This window comes from Protopterus annectens, chromosome 5.part0, assembly GCF_019279795.1.
Source record: "Protopterus annectens isolate FY-2018-M chromosome 5.part0, PAN1.0, whole genome shotgun sequence".
In the NCBI taxonomy this organism is placed as follows: Eukaryota; Metazoa; Chordata; order Ceratodontiformes; family Protopteridae; genus Protopterus; species Protopterus annectens.
In genome coordinates, this window is record NC_056735.1 from 491,752,175 (window position 1) to 491,775,752 (window position 23,578).

The 23,578-nt window shown below is 36.1% G+C and overlaps 1 protein-coding gene across 3 annotated transcripts in view; it reads right to left on the reverse strand.

Annotated features, from left to right (window-relative positions):
• SRPX (sushi repeat containing protein X-linked) overlaps positions 1-23,578 on the reverse strand; it is a 1,243,861-nt gene that overhangs the window by 99,249 nt on the left and 1,121,034 nt on the right. The gene's annotated exons all lie outside the window — the stretch shown is intronic.

A 23,578-nucleotide genomic window follows, 5' to 3' on the forward strand; every position in this document is an offset into this window, starting at 1 on the left:
TGACTGACCATATGTTCTTAGAATAAGCTGCACTTCTGGTTTTAAGTCCTGCCTGACACAATTACAATTCTTAATACAGTCACCATTACAAATCAGCGCATGGTGTTAAAGAGGAGCACTGACTTTTTTTTCAAAATACAATGTCTGTCATTTTAACCCTATTTATAAAGTAACAGGGAATGCTTCTAAAAATGGCTGTATAAGCGGCACTACCTTGGGAGGAAATCAGTAACACTCCCAACAATGAACGCAAACTGAAAAGGAGAATACAGCCACAAATTAAGCAGCGCTAACTTGCAAGGAAAAAGTCAGTAGCAGTGTGACCACAAAGGCCAAATTCAAAGCAGGACAGAAGAATCACATAAGCAGGACTGAGATGTGATAAAATGCGTAACAGTGTGCCAAGGAACAGAAATTAAAAGCAAAAACAAATAAGACGCAGCCTGTTGAGATGAGCCATACATTTTGCCTGCTGCCTCCTTAACGTTTACTGTGACAACAAAGGCAAAATAAAACTCAGAACAACACAATAAAAAAAGCAGTACTGATGTGTGGGAAGATGAAAAATAGTGCCCTAAGGAGGACAACATCACAACCAGAAACAAATAAGCCACGGTGAGTTGACAGCGACTGCACATTTTGCCTGCTGCCCCATTAACAGAAAAGTACCAATTTTTGTAGTTAAAAATATAGGAAAACTATATTTTAAAGCAAACTTCATATTAATACAAAATCATTTACCTTTCATTACATTAGTTTTTGCACCATCTGGAAGAAATATTTTCAGTCTTGAAAGAAACAGCAGATGCATTTTAATTAGTTTCTTTTTTAGTTTTTGTAATTAGTGATGAATTTTTTTTTTCCTTTTTGAAATTACCAATGTGGCATAGTCATTGTCAAATCTTATTACAATGTCATTTACTTTAATAGGAGAATTTGATCAAGTAGTCTTTAATAATAATTCTTTATCTTGACTAGAAAAGAATCTAACAATAACAGACCTTGGAGAAGGATTTTTCTTCACTGAAGGAACTACCAGGGATCTCTGTGCCCTTTCAATAGTGAAATACATAGATTCAGGTAAGTTTAGTATTTTTGGAAGCCAAGCAGTTAAAAAATTAACTATATTATCACTTTCTTGTTCCTCAGGTATAGCAAAGATTCTAATACTGTTTCTTCTGGATCTGTTTTTTAAGTTATCAGTTTTGTTTAACAACATATTATTTTGTTTTAAAAGAAATTCTATGTGTGTTTCCTCCCTCTGACATTCTTCCTTCTATATCATTTAAGGCAGCTTAAATTCCTGAAATCTGAGCTTTTTTGCTGTCTGACCATTTTGTGTAATTGTTCAATTTGTTTTGTACATTCTTATTTGAAATTGTCCAGTTTATTATCCATTTTGCTCATTTTAATTGAAAATTCTTGTATGAGTATAAATTGCAGTTATTTATTTTTTTTTGCAGATTGGTCATGAGAGTTTGACTTCTTGTGACTCATCTTGAGGTTTCTGTTGTATTCCTTTCCATTTAATTATTGACAGGAAAATTACTGAAATTCAGAGATATTTTTAGATAAACTGCTTCAGTACAAGTATGGGAAGACATCACTCAGAACAGAGTATTTAAGTTTTTTTTAAATAAATTTCCTGTCAGAAATACATTCTAAGTAGCAGAGCAGAAAAGAAAGGCTGTTAGCTTGGTATCACTTTGGCCACACCTCCATCTCCTATGACAGTCTTGAAATGAGGTCTGTTTAGGGAGATGCAGTTGTCATATATGTTTCTTTGTGTGTATGCTTGTTCACTAATGGGGAGTTTCCTTCTTAAGGGCAGGCAATGGTCTTGTTTTAATATGTTAAATATCAAGGTGCCTAGGAAATGGGTTGTTCTTTCTGTTAGGAGAGCCACCCTTCTTTCTGCAGAGCACTGCACAGGTGGGAATGTGGATCTGCAGGCACTGCAATTCTGCATATTTTATTTTCAGCAATCTGCAGCCTTTGTGTACTATAGGCTTAATGCAAAGTTAGAAGGGACAGTATGTATTCTGGTTTGGGTAGAAGAGCATTTCTGGCTAGTGCTGTGTTGGTAATGGGAGTGAGTAAATGAGACATTTTTAATAGTTTTATTTGGGAAAGTACTTTATTAACTGTCATGTCACTGTATGCATTGAAATTTAGGGGACCGTCAAATTTTAGTCCTAAAAATTTTTATTCAGAGACTACAGGTATGGTATTGTTGTTATTGCAAGTAATTGTGATGTTGTTTATTTGGTTTCATTTTGGGGGATGCAAACAACATGACATTGTTTGTTTTGATTTATCATTACCATCTTATCTGAGGCCTATTGGTACAAATTATATAACGATTTGTGTAGATGTTTTTGTAAATTTGGTACACATTTGTTTGCTTGTAGAAGGAGAATGACATCTGCATATAGAGTAATATGTACAGATGCCAGGTAATCTGAGAGGTCATTGATAAAAAGAATAGCAGGGGTCATAACACTAACACTGTGAAACACCTCTGTTAAGAGTCCTTTTCTTAGAGAACAGGTTATTATCAAGGACCTCAAATGTCATATTTCCAGATAGCGTTGGAAACAGTAGATAGCATTTTGTCCAAAGTTAAATGTTGCCAGTTTTGAAAGTAGTAAGTTGTGGTTAACATTTTCAGATGCTCGGGTCATAGCCAGAAATATTGCTCCAGTAACAAGCTCATCAGTTATATTACAGTAAACTGAGTAATTTACTGAAACTAATATTGTAGTAGTACTGACAGCGAGGGCAACCTACGACAGACCACCACGGCATAACTACTAAAAGCAATAACTTTAATTAACGAAATAAAAACACTATTAAAACAAAACAAAAAGCAGGAGTGAAATCAAATCCAATAAGCGTTTTTGTCTAAAATATCCTTCTTCAGATTATAGCTCATATCCTGCTACAGAGTCCATTTAAAAGCCAAACGGCTAATCACAAGTTTAGAATAGGGCCACAACCTCTCTCAACAACCAGTGATGTAGCCTCTAATCATAACAGTCCTTAGGAACATAATAACCAATTGCAGACTTTCGGGCATACTTCTCCATCCATCAATGCTGTGATATCCAATCAAGACTGTCCTGTGAGTCAAACTTCTCAGTCTAGGCCAATCATTGACTTTCTCGTTTAGAGTGGATGTCAATGCAACTGCATCGTTTAAGTCCAAGAAATAATGTGCTTCTCATTGACAATCTACTCAATGGGGTTAGTTGTCATCCAATTACTTGATTCCCCTTCATCTGGTATAAATGGAGGGCACTCAAAAAACATGAACAAAAATGTGGAGCGAACATATCGTTAAAAACAGCACTTTTATTGATTCGCAAAGGACATATAACCGATCTATAAATTTATAGATTGCTAGTCAGTTTTGTCTGTGAATAATGTATGATTGGCAGGGACGGCAAATATATCAGAGTTTACTTAATAATATTTACAGTTAAATCGAAGGTGTAACTTCTAACAAAAATACAGAAGACTGCAGTTCCATTACTTCTTCATAACCAAGCCAATCCTATTCTAGAGATAGGGACATAACCTCTTAAACAGCCAATGATATAGGCTCCAATCATATCAGTCGCTCCAGTTTTTGGACCACTTACTGACTTCTTCACTTAGAAAAAATGACAATGGTGTTACTTCATTTAAACCCAAAGGGCAATATGTTCTCATGTTAACATTCAATTGCTTAAGTCCCTTTATTTTTATAAATGGGAGACACTTTAAGACTTGAAGGTAAACAGAATTATAAAGAATGTAAAGCACATTGTTGAGGTCATCACTCTCAATGTCCTACAAAAAACGTGAATTGGATGTTAGTCAATTTGGTCCATAAAGAGTTCTGCATGGATGGCAAAGACAAAACATAAATCAGAGGTTACCTTTTGATATTCACAGACTCAGGAATGTAAGTTCTAACAGATAGAAAAAAATTCAATTCCATTTCTTTCACGGAGACAAATAGCCGATCTCAAATTGAGAATAGAGGCACACCCTCTTCAACAACCACTGATGTAGGTGCCAATCACATCAGTCAACAGAAGTAGGGAAACTAATCATAGGCATAAGGCAAAATCAGGACCTCTATGGCCTCCATAACTTTCTCCATAACCAAGCCAATCTCAAGTTAGAGATAGAAATACACCCTCTTTAACAGCCAATGATATCAGCTCCAATCATATCAGTCGCTGACTTCCTCGCTTAGAACAGATGACAATAGGGTTGCTTCATTTACGCCCAGAGGACAATATGCTCTCATATTAATATTCAGATGCTTAAGTCCCTATATTTTTATATATAAATGGGAGGCACTTTAAAACAAAAAGTGAGTGGAGTTGTAACGAATGTAAGAGACAACCACTTCGTTGAGGTCGACACTCTCAGCATGTTGCAAAAGACATAGATCTGATCTAACAGTTGCTAGTCAAATTGGTCTATAAAGAGCTCTGCATGGATGACAAAGATGGAAAATAAATCAAAGGTTACCTTTTAATGTTCACAACATCAGAAATATAAGTTCTAGTGGAAATGAAAAACTTCAGTACCGTTTCTTTGGCAGAACAAAATAGCCAATCTAAAATTGAGAATAAAGGCACACCCTCTTTAGCCACCAATGATATAGGTGCCGATCATGTCAGACAACAGATGTAGATGTAGAGAAGCCAATCATAAACATGAGGCAAAATCAAGACCTCATTATCAACCAGTATTGCAGCCTCCTATCATAATTGTCCTGCAGGTCAAGCCTCCTGATGAAAGCCAGTCCTTAATTTTCTTGCTTTCAGAATGGGTTCCAATGGAACAACGTTATTCAAGTCTGGAGGGCAGTGTGCTCTCAGATTCACAATCCGATTTACTTCTCTAATTTCTGTCTGGTTTCTTATGTCTCCTTCTCTTAGTGTAGATTGAATGCATTCCAAAGTTTTAAATTTGAAACTATCTGATGGATTGTGAACAATATGCATAGCAAGCGCATTATTAGGGTCGGCATTCCTAATGTCTCTCAAATGACGTAGAATCTGATCCTCAAACTGCTGGTCAGTTTTACCCATATAAAAAGCTCTGCATAAGCAGCAGGATGCCAAGTACACTAAGTGCTGAGTGTTGCATGTTGCAAATATAACAGTTCTGTTAGAAGTTGGATGAACAAATTTGTTGCTGCTGTCTATAGAAGTACACGCTTTGCACCAAAGGCATCTGAAGGTACCTTTTCTTTATCTTTTCAATCCAGCACATCTTTTAGATTATATCAATTTCCAGGCACCAGCAACATAGCTAAGTACATAATTTACCTTATAGGTTATTCCCTAAATTGGACTAGTAAAAGACTGAGTCACTGTAAAGGAGTATTCCTATATTCCACAACTGCAGTGTGACCATCTCTGTGCTTTTTCCTACTAATCTTCCTCATAACACTTCTAACGCTACCCACAGCTCTCCTCATGTGTCCATTATCAGTGTAAAGTGGACTGAATGTTATTTGAAGTGAGTTCAGACTAACTCACAAATCTTCTGAATTCCTGATTTTTGTACCTTGCAGCACCGTATGGTATGACAAGTTCAAGCACACTCTATTTCAAGAATATAGACTATAATGCACTAATCACATATGCTCTTGTTTTAACTATCATTCTGATACTTTTAGGGTTCTTTGAATAATAATGTGCACAAATAAGACACATGGGTTCCTTGAAATTACATAAATAAGTACATGCACAGTCCTGTGGATATCTTGGACCTGAATATTCTGAAAATTCTCCCTTTGGATTGGTGTTACAGTATGAATTGACTATGGCACAACTCTGCATTACTTTCCATATTTGAAATCAACTTTCCTGGCCAATACATTATATATTTTGCTCTCACTTTATGCACTACTCTTCCCTGAAGGGATCTGTATATTCTCTCAAGAAGTTGCCTTCTCACTTTATTGGGAACTACAATTTTGTCAGCTTTGACTATTAACCCTTGGACATAACCTACTTGTTCACTGAAAGTAAGATAAGACAAAGGCTGGGAGACATACGGAAGTATTGCATGCTTGACTTCCACTAATATTCAACAAGTTTGATGCATGAGGCAGCTTACAGTGAAAAAGATACTCATAAACATTATCTACAGATTCCCCATGCACTGTGCATGGCTCCATGCATGCAAATTACCTCTGCACAATACACTATATGCCTATGAAGCTCAGACAATATTTTTCCTTGCTGATGAGTTTTGATCAAACCATCCACGTACTGCAAAGTAATTCAGTAACTGCTTTTATAAGTCAATATCAATACATCTCTGTATTTTTTTTTGTATTGGCAAACCTAGTATTACCTAAAGGAAGTAATTTTATCTCATCTTCTAACAGTTCTACATTCTTCTCTGCTAGATATGTTCTACTTAATGCATTGGTTATATGTTGCTCCTTGCCTGGTTTATATTTTTCTTTAAGACTTACTTCTGTAGATTAGTTAACATTCTATACAATCTTGAAGGCGCTATGCACAAAACTTTCTGAACATGCTTCTAAGAAATGGTGGTCAGTTTCTATCTAAATATGTGTACTATGGGCATAGTCATGGAATTTCTGAAAATGTTCTCCACCCATAGACAACTGGTGTAATCTCTTGTATTATCACAGCTTCTCATTACTTTAATATAAGATCTTCTGTGACTAGTTTTTGAAAATTTAAAAATTCTTCTCATATTCATAACTCTGTTACCAAGCTTTGTCTGGGTTTATCAGCATTTTCCTAGTATGTTTTAGTATTTAAAGATCAGAGCTTCTTTATCTCATTTCTTGAGCATTTTAAAATACATTCTTGTTCACAGCTCTATTCCCAGGCCATATTTTGCTTTAATAGTTTTCTTAGATGCATATTTACCTCTAAAATATCAGGTTCAAAGTAAAAATTACAATATCATATACAGAAAAATCCATAATGCATGCCTTCATATATTTAGCAATATAAACAAATGTGTTTCTGTATATTTCACTGTCTGTCTATCTATCTAACTAGCAATCTATTTATATATGATGAGGGAGCCCAGGGTAGGGAATAACCTCCCACAAGGTCAAAGCTGGCAGGCAGTACAGTAACACACCCCCATCACAATAGCCCTACCCTTTTGCATCTATGCCCACTGTGTTTGTTGTCCAGTCCTCTCCATCACCATTCCTCTGTGTGTCTGATGCCTCTTTTTCTATTGTATTCCCCATCCCTGACAGTGTCAGCACCCCCCCGATAGTCTTGCCTGTCGTCTGTGTTTGCTTGTTTGCTTCTGTTCCCCCGCTACTTACCATACCTCTTACCTTCTTCTTACTTCCCTTGTTACCTTCCACAAAGAACCTTCTCATCATATATACATAACATGGTCACATGATCCCCGCAGAAAATTTTCCCTCTTCCCTACTTCCATCCTGCTCATTCTGTAATTGTTTACCTTGTATTCTACTCTCTCCTTCCTTTCCGTTTTCATACATTTCCAATCATTTCATTTCCAGACTTTAATTTGGTCAATAAGTATCCACACACACATGCTTCAGAGCCCTTTAGCACTCCACATTATTTATCATTCTTGCTGCATCATTGCAAGCAGGATCTCTCAGAGCATCAGTGAGGAGTGGGCACTACATCTCTCAGAGCATCAGTGAGGAGTGGGCACTACTGACAAGCATGCTTTTTGCCTATAGTTCCCTGCAGCTGCAATGAAGTATTACTGAATTCCTGCTGTCACCATGAGTGGAATATTTAGCGAGCTGAGTACCTTGCTCTGTCACCAACATACATTTCATCTTAATGAGCTTTGGGTCTCCTCACACAAACATAGTAAACAATAGCAAGCTGGCAGTAACTGCACCTAACCTTTTCTGAATTCCAGTCATAATTATTTTTTTGTTGACAATAAAATTTATAACAGTAAAACATAAACAGATGTAGTTGCCCATATATGTAAATGTAAATTGTTTTAAGTATGAAAATATTGTTTTAACTATAAAATATCCTTTTGCTTTTTGATTAGTACCGGCAGATCTTTTACATCCATCTCAACAATCAAATCAGGCAGACAGGACCTCTGATCAGCATCTCATCTGAAGGATAGCACCTCAGTAGTATGACTCCAAGCAGCTGGTGTGAGAATAGAACTCACAGCTTTCCGATGTGATCAGTATCAAAGATACAAATGTTTTCTGAGCCACTGGCACTGTTGACTTGTCTTCCTACTATCACAAGAAGGGTAAGATTTTTGTGTCCCTTCCAATCTTTTGACTGCATCATAAACTGGTTCATAGGATATATCATATGCCTTCACACTCCCTTTAAGTCACTGGAGAAAATGTGATTGTCTAAAATATGCATAAGTGATATAATATGTTACTGTTGTAGTTGCTGATTTTTTTTTCTGTCTTATAAGTTTTGAAGCTTTTTGCCTCCGGTCCTATCTGAAAATGGGCTATGCTCGTCAGGGCCATCCCTATCAGCATAACTCTCAACCTCTTAGCACAAGAATTCTATACAAAGCAAAAACAATGTGGGGACAAAGGCTGACACTCAGGGACAGATTTTATATATACTGCTCTCATAAACTTAAACTGATGGAATAAAAGGTTTTGCAATTACATCAATTACCTGAACTATATGAAGTCTGGAACTCAGATATGTATCATTATTTAGTGACCATAATCCTCAAATATTTGTCAGAAAACCACAAATGAGGAACATACCAAACATATGATGTGAAAGTCTGAACATTCTGCAAAATTCAGGACAGATAAGGGGAATGTCTGTTAGAAAAATATAAATAAATAAATAATGGTAGCTTACATAAATTAATTTTGAGTTCATTCTCTGAATTTTCTATTTTTCCTTCTTATTTAATTTCTTGTTTATTCTTCCTCAGTTTCTCTCCTTTTCTATGTGTAACTAATACTTTAGTGATAAGAGATGTGAGATTAAAATAATGCAAACTGGGTTGTAGCTTGGACAAAAGAACCAGCCTTTATCTATCAGGTGATACAAAACAGTATTTAACTAAAAGTATATCATATCTCAGATGGTCCAGTTCCTGTCCATATAATTAAAAAAATGACTTTGCTTGGTAACTGGGTGTTAAATAATTTATTAGGTCCTCTTTTTCCAGTGTCTTTTTGCGTGCGTGTGTGTGTGTGTGTGTGTGTGTGTGTGTGTGTGCGTGTGTGTGTGTGTGTGAGTGTGTGTGTGTGTGTGTGTGTGTGTGTGTGTGTGTGTGTGTGTGTGTGTGTGTGTGTGTGTGTGTGTGTGTGTGTGTGTGTGTGTGTGTGTGTGTGTGTGTGTGTGTGGCTTGTCTACATGTTACTGAATTACTTAGCCTTGAGCAGCAGATGCACAGACACAAGAAGTCAAGGAACAGACCATTAATCACTGTTTTTCATAGCTATCTTTGCATAGGCAGAAGTGAATCCTTTGTTGGGTTGACACTGTAGGACTTGGGGCAGCAAATTATCCTACTTTATCTGATTGTTTTTGTCAAATACTAAAGAGGGCTGTGCATGTATTTGCCTTGCTTCACCTAACTCCCCAACCCATCATCCAAGGACCTAGCAGAAACAAACTTCATTTATAGCAACACCCAGCGATACCTCATAAACAACTAACCTATCGTCAACAGCTACTATAGTTACTCTCCTGCTACATCCATGCCAACACTATTCCTTCCTTTTTACAACTGTAATCTCCCAACTTATCCTGACTTCATTACTTATCTTAATTTCACAGCTAATCGCACTGAATTTCCAGCACATATTACCCAAAATCTCTTCCTTACCTACTAAAGTGAATCATGCTGTACTCTATAGTCTAATAAACCCATCACAACTTAAGTGTAAAACAATCATCTTTAAAAACTTTCAGTACTTAAACTTGCAAAACAATAAATTCAAAGAATCCATACAGACTTTCTTCCTACTCCTTATCAGCAATCTCAGACTAAAACAATACCTAATAATATATAAAACATATAAAAATATATATATTATATATATATATATATTATATATATATAAAAAAATATATATATATAAATATATAAAACAAAGTTCCCCATCGTCAATCATACCTATATCACTCTTTCTCTATGTAAATATTCACCCTAACCCTGGCCCACTCCAGTTACATGCAAGTCACTCACCCCTTCAACACCAAATAACTATAAACCATTCATTATTAACAACAGTTCCTTAGGACTCAAGCTCTTTAATTTAAACATTTATAGAGTCTCCACTAAAGTGCCTGAACTCCAGGCATGGGTCTCTTCATACAAATTAAGCATTTTATCCCTTACTGAAATTTGGTTCAAACTCTCCATCAAAGATGATGAAATTCTTCCAGAGGGGTTCAATATTATCAGGGCTGATAAATTAAACAAAAGAGGCAGAAGAATAATTATTGTTTATGCTAACACTGTAGACCTCTCCACCCATTCCCATATGATCTCCAAACTTTATAATGCAGAAATTCTGATCACACTAGTAAAATGTAACAACAAAAATCAGTATGCATAATTATGGCTTATATTCCACCAACTATCAATTCCTCCACAACTGAATATACTATCACGGGTCACAAAAAAAATCACCCTAGAAAGTATTATACTGTGAAATTTTAATTATAATTTATTCAAACCCTATTAACCTATATACGTTTACCATGTTAGTCAACTCTCCTACCAGATTCAACAAACAATCTAATAAAAATACACTTAATTGTATACTAAGCAATGCCCTAACAAAATATTAGCACAGGCATCCTTCCAGACTCCTGAAGTGATCACAATCCCTCCTATGTCATCCACCAGTGGTAAAAAATGAAAAAAACACATATCACATAACCTACTTCTAAACCTTATACATTTTAATCTAACATTATTTTCTTCTACACTCAAGCAAATGAACTGGACTTCTATAAAAATCTTACCCAAAGAATTTAATTCTTACTTCCTCGCTCTTCTCAACAAGCATGCTGCATTAAAAAAATGTGTAAGCTCAAATCCAGCCCATCGTCTTAGAAACAGCAAACATGTTATGCAAAAAAGGGATAAAGCCTGGAAACATTGTCATAATGTCAAAACTTAAACCTCCTATCAGAGATATAGAAAACTAAGAAACCTCTCTAAACAATTATCAAACTCCTGAAAAGTGGAAACACTTCACAACCAGATCTCCTACCAAATGAAAACAATCCAAATATCACCCAAAATTTGAAATCAAAAGATTTAACAGAGACCCCACCAGACTTTACTCAGCTTTCAACAAATAGTGCACTACATGTCTCACTCCAACTACTCCCCACTAAGATATTACAAAATTCCTTTTCCAGCTAAAATCAATAACATCAGTAGCTAACCAACTTCCAGCAGAGTACTTAAATTCTCTCCTGATGCTATCGCCTACCAAATATCAATATTCATCAACAGGAACATTTTAGAATCTTATTTTCCAAAACTATGGAGGAAAGTATATATATTCACATATTACATAAAGAAGGAAAATAGATGGAACTATCCAACTGTTGACAAATAGGCATACCCTCTCTTGTCAAAAATCCAGGAGAGATGCATCCATACCTAAGTAATGAAGTACTTAACTGATATTATACAATGACTGGCCGTTAACATCGTAAAACGAGCACGCTGACTGGCCACCCCAACCAGTGTGCCCATTGAGAATATACAACAGAAAAAGGTCCGATTGCCCGGACTTTTTTCCGTTGACATATTCTTAAATTTTAAGGGTTAAAAAAAAAAAAAAGCAACGACGGAGATTTTCTTTAATCAGTTGCTTACTTTCCCAAGCACTGATGTACTGGGTATGCATGGGAATGAGGGTTCCAAACGCATGCGCAGTCCAGCGGTGGAAGGACAGCACGTCGCTGTTATACAAGGATATTATTTAAGAAAAGTAAGGTTTTTTTTCTTAAATAATGTCATTGTATAATAGCAATAACCCACTTCTGGGTGTGGGTAATGCTGGATTTACCCACAGTTGTCTTTGTTTTCGTCCTTAACATAGTACCACCACAGTACTTCTTCTACCCTCTCACAATACAATACATCAGTTTAAGGATGAAGACAAGTTACTTTCTGTCACATTTATTGATCTGTTAAAAGTAATTTAGTCTCCCATATTAAACTACTGCAGACATTACTTTCTCTAGCCTCTCTGCTTCCACTCTAGCTTGGTTTAAAAACTACCTCTCAGATAGGACACAAAGTGTCACATGCCAAACAACTTACTCATCCTTCCTACTTATAACCATTGGAGTTCCTCTTCTTTTTAATATCTTTATGAAAAAAAATATCTGCATGGCAGTTGGGCAAAGCTCCCAGTTTTAATATGTAGATAACTCTACATTAATTTTCTTGACATGAAGCATCTCCTCTCTACAAACTATTTCACAGCCATTCTACTCTTTCATTGATTTTTTTCTGTGATCAATCCAATGTTTTTCTGAAGCCAGAACAAAACAAAACTACTTTTTGTTCCAAAACAATACTTGACCACAAAACACCTTCATTTTGTCATCTACACAAAACACTACACTTAGTAGTTATACACACTAAATTACTGGGATGGGGGGACACAGATGACAATGTAAAATGTGATCTGCACATCCAAAACATTATCAAAAAGTCACATGTAAAACTAGGGCTCCATTATAAAGCACATCCTTACCTCACCTTACAATCCTGGAAGAATACTGCCCTCGCATACCTTCAGCCAACCCTTTAGTATGCTTCTCTCCTACTCACAAAAGTTGTCTCCTACCTCTTACTCAAACTGGAACAATGTTATAATAAAATATACTTCATCAGCCAAATAAGTGTCGAGCCCTAAAACCAGTAATGTCATGGTACTCACCACCTAGATCACTGAAGTTGAAGGATGAGTATCTTGCCCAAGTCCATAAACCCATCAACAAGTAAGATGAAGCCATGTATTCTCACATATAGCCAAATGCTGGAACACTTTCCTACAAGATCTTAGACAGATTCAAAGTCCTAAGCCCTTCAAAGTAAACCTTAGGTATACCTTTTGCATTATAAGCTATGCTGTTGTCATTTTTCTCCTGGCTAAACACTTTTCAGCTCTATCCAGTCATTTATAGTTGTGCTAAATCACCAAATAATTTCTATTAAGTCTATCCCTACAAATATAATACCTAGGTTCACAGCTGAATTACTTTATGGCCTATCCGCATATGTATAAATACTACCAGACTACCTATTATCTAACAATACCTTATGCATATTCTATTGTACCTCAACAATAACTTAAACAAGGAGTTGTCAATGCTATCGTACAATGCAGTCAACAATTATAATATTGTAAATTATCTCTTATGTTCTAAAGACATCAGAGACAATGAATGTATGAATCACTCAGGATTTATTTCCATATGTGTTTTACTAAACGTTACCATGTTTGTGACAGTCCACAGGTTGCTGTGCTGACTGTATTGTACAACTTCCTTGTGTTACTTTTATAACCTCTTCAAGCTCTTAACTACCCTGAATTAAGTGTATAACCTGTTGGACTTTTTTCTCCTTAGGCCTCTACTGAAAAAGATTATCTCATGGCCCAGTGAGATCTTCCTAGTAAACAAATCATAATAAATAAATAAATAAATATCTTGGGACATTTACATGTTGCCCCATATATGAACAGCAAGGTTGCTAATACTAGGTTGAATTTTGTGATTGCCCACCCATTCAGCCAACATATATTTGAATGGAATAAGAGAAGTACTTTGCTAGGTGAAGTAGAAGATGGTTCCATACAAGCAGAATTCTCTGTTGTACACACCTATCTCTCCAACATGTTTGATTTATTTTGCAGAAGAGACTGAGATCTCTTGTGTGGGTGTTTATGCCACCACTGGACGTATGTATGTTTAATAGATCTAAAAGTATTGGGTCTGTTGAGTCTCTCTACATGAGACAGAGGTCACCTGTCAGTAGCCTGTATGATGCTGAGATGATGGACTAGGTTTTGAAATGAACCTCATAGTTTTGTGATTTAGGCCTTTATTTTCTTAGTTTGGAAGCATTGTGGTCATTCTAGTTGTGGCAAGTGTTTGAACAAGTACATACTGAAAGGGGCATTATAGTCAAAGACTGGCCTATTGAATGCCAAGTAGAGTAGAATACTAATGTCCCTGGGCCTTGATGTCATACCTATAGATATAAGCATTCAATGAAAATAGACCTCCTTACCATAGTGAATATGCCATGATCAAAGGACAGTTCATCATCAACAGAAGTTTCCAGATTCCTGAATCAGTTTTTAGGGGTGTGTTTTCAATGTGATAGCTACAAGGTGAGTCATGATGCTGAAGAATACAATTATACAGTTCTTGGCATTTAGTTTTATCCCACGGTTTTGACACCAGATATTTGTGTGGGACAGGTCCTGTTGCAGAATCATAGTATCCACTGAGAAGTTTATGATGGCACCAAGTTCACAGTTATCTGAAAACTTGGACAGCCACAAACTCTTAACATTAGCTTTGATCACCAAGAAGTAAATGCCAAAGATGAGTGTAGGCAGCACCACTCACCTTTATTGCCTGGGTTCTGTTTGTGAGCCAATTTGCTTTGCAATGTGTTGTATAGGGATCAGAGTGTTTGTCTATGATACTTGAGTGTGGGATGGAATTAAATAACTTTGCAAAGTCAAGAAAAGTGGGATGTACTGAGTTGCCCTCATCCATTGCTATAGCAAATTTTTCAAAGAAGTTAACCAGGTTAAGTAGGTAGGATCTACCCCTGTCAAATCCAAACCCACTTAGTACATTGTCTGGCCCATAAAAGAAGGGTTCTTGGCCTTAGATAGCAATATGAGAACTGATTCTTAGGAGATATGATGGGGGAATACAGATGGGGATTTGTGATCTAAGAGTACTGAAGGAGAGATAGGGGTGAATTCTTAGCTCATTTGCCTGATAGTCAATTAAGAATGTCATCTTTGTCTTGGTCTAAACAAATAATTCAGCTTTGCAAGTGAAATCCACTTTCTCGTACATGAATCTCACAATAAGTTATGAGAACAGGAAGAACACCATCCAGATGGGATAGATGTAGACATTAATTAATATGTAAACACATACACTTTAATGAACTACACAATATAATAATTTCATTAAAAAACAGTGCTTAGGAAGAAATAATATGTAAAGTCATACTTCTTCTTCTTCTTCTTCTTTCGGCTTTTCCCAGTTAGGGGTCACCACAGTGGATCATACTATGATGCATATTAATGCAGATATATCTCACATACATGTTCATTTTTACTCTGATACCACATTTCTAACCTCTGATTGGGTATAGTTGTCATGCACTATTCTTATCCTACTGATTATCCCTTTTCACAGTAGTTTCTGTTATTGAGTCAAATAAAAACTTTACCAGAACAAGTTTTTCACTTAACTGCACCCCACCCTCACTCCCCAAACTTGTATATGCCAACTCTGAGATCATCATAACTCGAGTAAAGGGAATTTTCTGGGAAATATCTTAGACTTTGTATATGTGTCTTTCGGCCATTCAGTTTCCACGTTTCGGAACTCGCTGTAGTGGTTACCAACATTTCAAATGGTTACCTTTCTCTGTCCTTTTCTCTTTACCCATACTCTCTGATATCAATCCCTTGTAGGGAAGGCATTATCTAACCTCCACTTCAAACTTCTTATTCCTCACCCCATTCTATTACCTTTCCCTCTTTAGATATTTGTACTCAGTAGCTTGGACTCCTTTACAGGGGGAACACAGTCTTATCCCCTCTGTCCAGTATCCAAACTAATTATTTCCTGATAGATATCCCTTGCCATCTCCTTTTGCTTTCCTTTCATATAAGTATCTCTCAAATAACATCAAAACTAATTCTGCAAGATCTGTGGCATTTTCAAGGGACTATTTCCAAGTCCATTTCAGATGTAGCTACTTGGTCCTCCATTCACATCTTTACAGAACGTTCAAGCCATGGTGGTGCAGTGGTAGCGTTGTTGCCTCACAGCAAGAGGTTCTCCCATTCGATTCTCGGCTGGAGTGCCTTCATTGTGGAGTCTGCATGTCCTCCCTGCGGCTGAGTGGCGTTCGAAAGACATGCGTTAATGGGCGTGCCTTCATTGAAGGTTGGGCATCGAGCTGACACCGTAAAAATCTGCTGCCAATCATTAGCGGACCAGAGTTCCACTGTGGCGACCCCTAACCGGGAAAAGCCGAAAGAAGAAGAAGAACAACAACAACCCACTTTATCCATACCAAGGCTGCTATGCTAAATTTATATGAATGAATTGAAAATATGTATTAAGTGGCTTGAGATGAGCTAAAGTAATATACTGAAAAAGTAAAAAACACATCTGTACTAGTCTTATATCTATATATTTCAATATATTTGACTGTAACGTTATAGGTTAGACTTAAAAACCTAAGCGTGTTATGAAAGACACAATGTTGCTTCAGGCATACTAATAAGATAGCATTTCATTTACTAAAACTGCAATAATTATTCCCACATAAGGCTTAAAGGTACTGTGGCTTAAACTGTTATCAATGTTTTATATAAAAGGCAGCACAAAAGCCACCTGCGTCACTATTTGCCTACATCTAATGGTGCTTGGAAGTGGGCTCACATGATACAGATAACATACCTTTACTGAAAGGTTAAAAGAGTTTGCGACATTATTCTACATTAGAAACCATGCTTATGCCTTGTAAATGCCATCCCATGCAAGACATAAAACCAAAAGCCTCAATCATTTCTAACACACAATCCAAAAGTATCTAGTAAATTAGAAGATCACTGTATTGTTGAATGTAGGCTGTCTTTGTCCATGTAACTCTAACACCAAACCCCAAATAAAGACATTTTTAGTATTTCATGACCCCAGACTTATTCTGCACAATTTGTAGAAAGTACATAACAAAATGTTTACTCTTGCAAGCACACAGTTTAACAAAGCAACGTTTTCTGTGGAAAGAAAAGTGCTAAAATAGCTTGTACAGCTAACATATTAGGCACTCCAAGTATAGCCAATGCTAAGAAAAGCTTTGTCCATCTCATTTCAAATGCCACACCATCAGTTAGCAACAGCAGGAAAAGTAAAAGTTAATGGATGCATAAGTACATTAATCAATGTAAAAAACTGAACAATCAACCACACAGCTGTTCCAAAGACTTCCAAAATTAAATCCAAGCACTACAGATAGGCTGAACCTTGATCCTGCAGATATCACTGCCTATGTTAATCATCACCAAAGCATCCCATGCGAAAACAGAAAACAAGAACACTGTTCAACAGTGAGATGTAACACAATGGAACCAAGTCCAGAGTGCTTGTGTTGCTTAACCAAGATGTTTAAGTACTGTTGCTGTACTGTGGGGACCACACTGGCTACTAAGGGTGTGCAGTCAGTTCTTAAAACATTCATTTTTCCAAAACTTTGTAGGCTTCTCTGTATCTTAAGGGCTTCTGCTTTCCTATACTCCAATTCATTAGCTACAGCCCGCAAATTATTCCATAGCTTAATTTGAGAAACTTCTAGCCCTTGTACTTTTCCATGTTTAGAAACACTATGGAAGACACCACCTTATCAGCTGAAGACTTGTGAGAACCAGTCCACTTTTGGGATAACCGTGAAATAATATTTGTTCAGAAAGCTGATTTTGGAATAAGATTTGTGGGATGAAAACTTAGGGTCTTAACTGTATTGTAGTTTTGGTGCTTTAATATAAACTATTTCTTGTTATATGGAGATCCTGTGATGCACAGTTTTTCTACACGCTTTACCATATTTGCAAGGTGCTTGGAAACAAGTAAGAAAATAAATAAATTAAGTTTAAAGCTTAGTAAAGCAACAACAATGGATGTTATAGATGCACTGCTAAAATAATTGGTGAACTCCTGAAAACATGCATTAAAAACCAGAAACTGAAAGTCTTCTTGCCTGTTCCTACTCATCACTTACTAAAGAAAATGTTTGCAAATGTCATTTCAAAATGTTGCATTGCATGTTATTCTCACAGCAGAAAGCATATCTTGTCATGAATTTAAATTTAATGAACAGATAGTTTTGCAAATTTTGATGACTGTGCTTCTATGCTAATAAATTATGTAGGCAGTATTTTGAAAATTTATTGCAGAAGAAAAACTTAAAATTAAACAAAGTTAATCAAATAAAGATGAGACAACAATGTGGATTTGTTAGCAGAATACTGGACATGCTGTTTGTGACGACCCCACTTAAACCCATGGCAGTAACTAAGGAGCCTCAGTCCTCATCAATGTCTCCGGTAAGGGAGTGTCACTTAAACTAGAGATCAAAATATACAATTTCCCCCTAGGAGTACACTGGGAACAGGCTTCAAACCTGGGACTGGACTATATGCCTCACTCCAGGTCCCCAAATGAGTCTTCACATTATCCTCTGCAGAGCACTGTGCCCCAGTTCTAGGTATCTGACACACTCACTTTTAAATATTTGATATTTACACATACAAACATTCTTGTGGAAAGACTGTCACAGATTTATCTGCTATGTCCTCTTTCTCAAATTACAAGGTAACAGCTGCCACCAGTCAAATACCACAATACCCTTCAAAAGGGGTGTTCAATTATATTGAATACAATAAATATTGATATAATGGGTAGCATGGAATCCAAGCAGTAAGACTTTTCGGAGTGCACCTTGTGATATCACAATAGGTATAAACACTCTCAGGTTATTAAAATTACTTTCTAAATAACCAGCCACAATAAAATAAAATATTGATATAATGGGTAGCATGTAATCCAAGTAGTAAGACTTTTCGGAGTGGACCTTGTGTTATCACAATAAGTATAAACACTCTCAGGTTATTAAAATTACTTTCAAAATAACCAGCCACAATAAAATGTAGTAAATATTTAATAAATAAAATGATTTAAAACATATATACATTGAATAACTGATTCCAATAAACCATAGAGTTTCACACACACAAATTACAAAAGGATAGGTTTCACACTGATTGTAGAAACACACTATCAAACTGTAGCTCCCTGTCTAAAGATTAACTGTCCCTGTTTAATCTACTTAACTCAGCAAGGTAAGATAATAAACTTTCTTCTGCAAGGCAAAATAACAATATATGTCCACTCTTCAGGCTGTTGTCTGGTCCTCAGCAACTAGAATAGCAACTCCTACTATTTCTGCTCAACAGTTCTGGAAAACACTGAGTGATAACTACTGATCTAGAAAATAACAACTGACAACTGAACAACAACTGAACAACTACAACAACTACTGAACATTAACTGACACAGAACCTGCTTTTATAGCAGGATTTTTTTTTAAGTCACAGAAAGCTGTTATGAGCATTCTACTTACTCATGTCAGACTTTAAAAAGTAAACAAAACAGCTGCTGTGGAGATTCTATTCCTTTCTGGCACACAATGAAATCACATCTAGGTCAGCTGACTGGCATAACCTACATTCAGATTATTTTTTTGAAAGAACATGTACATTTGGTCAGCCAGAAGAACGCTATTTGATTCAAACATCTTACATAAATCAAAATAATAATAAAAAAAACATAAATTTATTTACAAAATTATAGCTAGTCATGCTGGCATATACAACACAGCATAATTTAAACTATTTACAACTATTTACAAAACTTCAGCCAGTCATGCTAGCAGAGATAATAATATCTAATATCCTCACACTGTTAACTAGTTTGATCTAGACTGCATTCTATTGTGTAAGGCTAGAAAAACAAGGCAGATGGGGGCATTCTGTGATGTAACTTCAGAAATCTAATAATTTACAAAAGCCTACTCTCCAGAAAAAAATATTTTTTGCATCACTGATACACAACTAGTATAACTAGATGAAATCCAATGATAAATCTGAAGTTGTTTATTGAGTCAATAAAATTAACCCAAGATAACCCAAAACATGGATCAAAAGGTAAAAAAGAAGCTATGAAAAATAAGGTTATTAGGGTACAAAATGGTTGGCAGCGTTAAACCTTATAAGTATATGTGTAACTTTAGAAAACAGCATTACTAATCCACTATTAGAAAAAAAAACAATTGTTTTACGTGTCTGGTTTGTCTACTGATCTACTCCAAATGTGGTGATTTTCCTATAGCTGATCTGAATAGCTCATGGTTCCATGAGTACAGTTGTCTGAAAAATGCAAAAGGAATGTTGTCAAAAGTTCAATTTTGTCCTTTAGCTCTGTGATCATTTTAAAGTATAAAACACATTATTCATACCTCTCAACCTGGAAACATCAAAAATCTGGACAAAGGCCCATGACAATAGGTACAAATCTGTACGCTGATTATCATAAAAAATGTGCAAACATAATTATGTAGCTCCGCCCACTCCAATAGAATTGTAGGATACCAACTTTTAAATGCAAACTGAAGAACAGACAACCAAAATATCATCATGAAACACAAAATAAGAATAACAATAGTGTTTTATTTATATTAATATTTGAACTTGTGCAAGACTAAAATACAATATTCTTTTATAAAAATAATATTAACTGGGTGCAGCTGTTCTTCAGCCCTCTTCATGGCATGGGAATTCCTAAGACCCCAGAAAACATGATGTCAGCACATAATGTAGCCTTATATGCTTCTTCTCAGGATTAGCAAAATGAAACTGTGACTAACTCATCTTGAAGGGCACAACCTGGTTTCATCACTTCAGGGCTATCCTAATTGCCAGGACTGGTATGAGTATTTCAAGAGGCCTCAACAAAACTGGAAATTGCCAGTCTTTCAACATGCGTGTGTTTGCCTCCCTCTAAACCAGTGAAAATAAATTCCTCATCAATTGACCATCATGTCTCCACAGCAAGCCTTCTATCTGGCTAATTTCCAAAGACATCTCCACTACATCCAACAGTGTTAATTTCCCTTATTCGTATATCATCAGACCCATTACTAAATATCTGCCTAAAAATGCATTACATTTATCTAAATATATTACCCAGCTTGAGAGACCTCAGAGGGTCATAGCTGAAAAGATTAGAGACTTCAAAAACCTTAGTTATTATAACAGACTGTCAAGCCCTCTCTCTCTCTCTCTCTCTGTCTCTCTCTCTATACTCACTCTCTTATAGCTTCCCTTGTGGAGATCTGTGTGTGACCTTTTGAGACATGAAAGATACAACCCTCTTTGACCATCTATTCCTTCACATAACAAATGGTATACCAAACATTTAGTTAAAAGGAAGTAAACCTTTACCAACATATAAATAAAGACAAGTTGGTGTAATAAAATTCATATTCCAATGTGTCATATACATCTGGGACAAACTTCCCAATACATGTCAGGTTAGCACACTTGACACCTTCAAGTTAAACCCAGTTAATTGGACAGGCAGCCTGAAATTCTTTTCCAGTCTACCCTGTCTTGCCTTTCTTAAGGGTAGAAGAAATTTCTGAACAGAAGCCTAGCAAAAAAAAAAAAAAAAAAAAAAAAAACACATCTACAGCTTGATTGCTTAGTATTTATCTATGAACCAATGGAAAAAAAAAGTCCTCACTTTTGGTCATCATTCAGTCTACATGACTAAAGGTCAAATATTTAAATTATATTTTCAATACAACGTGTTTGTTATTATTAACTGCATAAACTGACACAGGAGGCTACTGACACACAATGTAGTACACAAACTTAAACTGAAAACAAAAGTAATAAACAAAAAGATGTTAAACTATTCTGAGAGAGCTACCACATAACAGCACTCCAGTGACAGCAGAGTTCACCAAGGCATATAAACAGCATATATCAATAACACATATACATACATACTAAAGAACATTCACTCATGTGTGTTTTCATTTTTAAAGGCCTAAATCCGCACTTTGCCTCAAAAAATGCTAATCGAGCTGTTGGAAAGCCCTCTTCATAATGTAGCAGACAACAATATAAATGTTGAACATGTGTGCAGCTGTACAAACGCGTGGCATTTACCAACTGAAGTATACAAATAATCAACTCAAGTGCAAACAGACGAGTACTTATCAAAGAACATCGGTCAAAAACAACCATTTAAAGTAAACTCTGTAAACATACACTTATAAAAGACTCACACATTCTAAACTTCATTGTTGTGCAAAACATTTGACATAGAAGGCACAGAAAGTACATTATCCTGCCCTTGTGCAGAAAACTAATATTTCAAATTTTCCAAAACAGTGTATACACCATTTTCATTAACCATGAATATAAGCCACTAACCAGTGTGTCCCCAAAGCATTTTTCGACATTCTTAAAATCATGACATAGGATATCTCTACCCCCAAAAAAATGTGTGTCCTTTTTTATTCAAAACTTATACCAGTACGCATGCAGAAAGACAGCCAGCTATGAAAGCACTTACCCTTTTTTTTAGTGGGGTGGCCACTACTTGGTTACAGGGAAAAACTATAACCTGAATAAAAATCGCATATAAAAATAAAGAGAAGCTGCAATCCGAGGACATAAAACTATATTCCTTCTTTTTTGCTCCGCTTTAAGCAGATAACTATTTTTCTAACTGGTTAATGCAATTTTACTTCTGGGTTGCATTATCCTGCGATATCCAGCTTTGCAACCGCACTATATTCCACGAAAGAACTCTTAGGGCCGAATTATGAAAAATCTCAGAATGACCATAAGGGGTGAACTAAACCTAACAGCCTCTACTTCAAACGTAATTTTAAACTAAAGATCATCATATCAACAGCTGATTTTAGAATACTAAATCTCTGCCAACATAGTGAAGTTCAGCTTTTCAAAACCAATTATACTACCAGTTTAGTGGCAAAATCTCGTGCGTGTGTGTTCTGCCCCTCTCTCTTGACTCTCTCTGTTACAGACTTGCAGCACATGTGAGACGTGATGACTGATGAGTGCATAACTGGAATAAACATAATACATAAACAAACTCAGTCACTCAGCCAAAAGCAGCCCTCAGCCAAATTCCGACATGCTGGCAGGCTGCTTACAAGGCTGACATCACCACCCTCATGATGATGTCAGCCCAAAAAAAACATTTTAAAAAAGCCAGGAAATTCGGAAATTAAGGGGTGCCACTCGGGAATTGTGGCACCCCATTAAATTGGACCTCAAAACCGGTAAAAACTGAGCAATTCGGTACGGTTGACATGTATGACATTATTACTTCCAGGATGTGCATTTTTGAAGTTCATTTGATTAAGCAGTGACTGTGTGGCCTTTTACATGAAGTCCAAGGAACTCTGAAGAAAAAAATATTTCTGATTCTCCCACAAATACTGTTGCTTTATAAAAGACCATGGTTTTTGAGGGGAAACAGGTCTGTTGAAACATAATTCACTGAATCATAGCTCCTAAACAGATACAGTTAATTTCACAGTATCTTAAAACCTAATAAATACATCTCATAGTATTCTTATCCACTCACTAAAAATGCAAGGAATTATACAGTCAACCCAAGACTAAACATATCCAGCAAATACTAGCTATTTTAGCAGATTG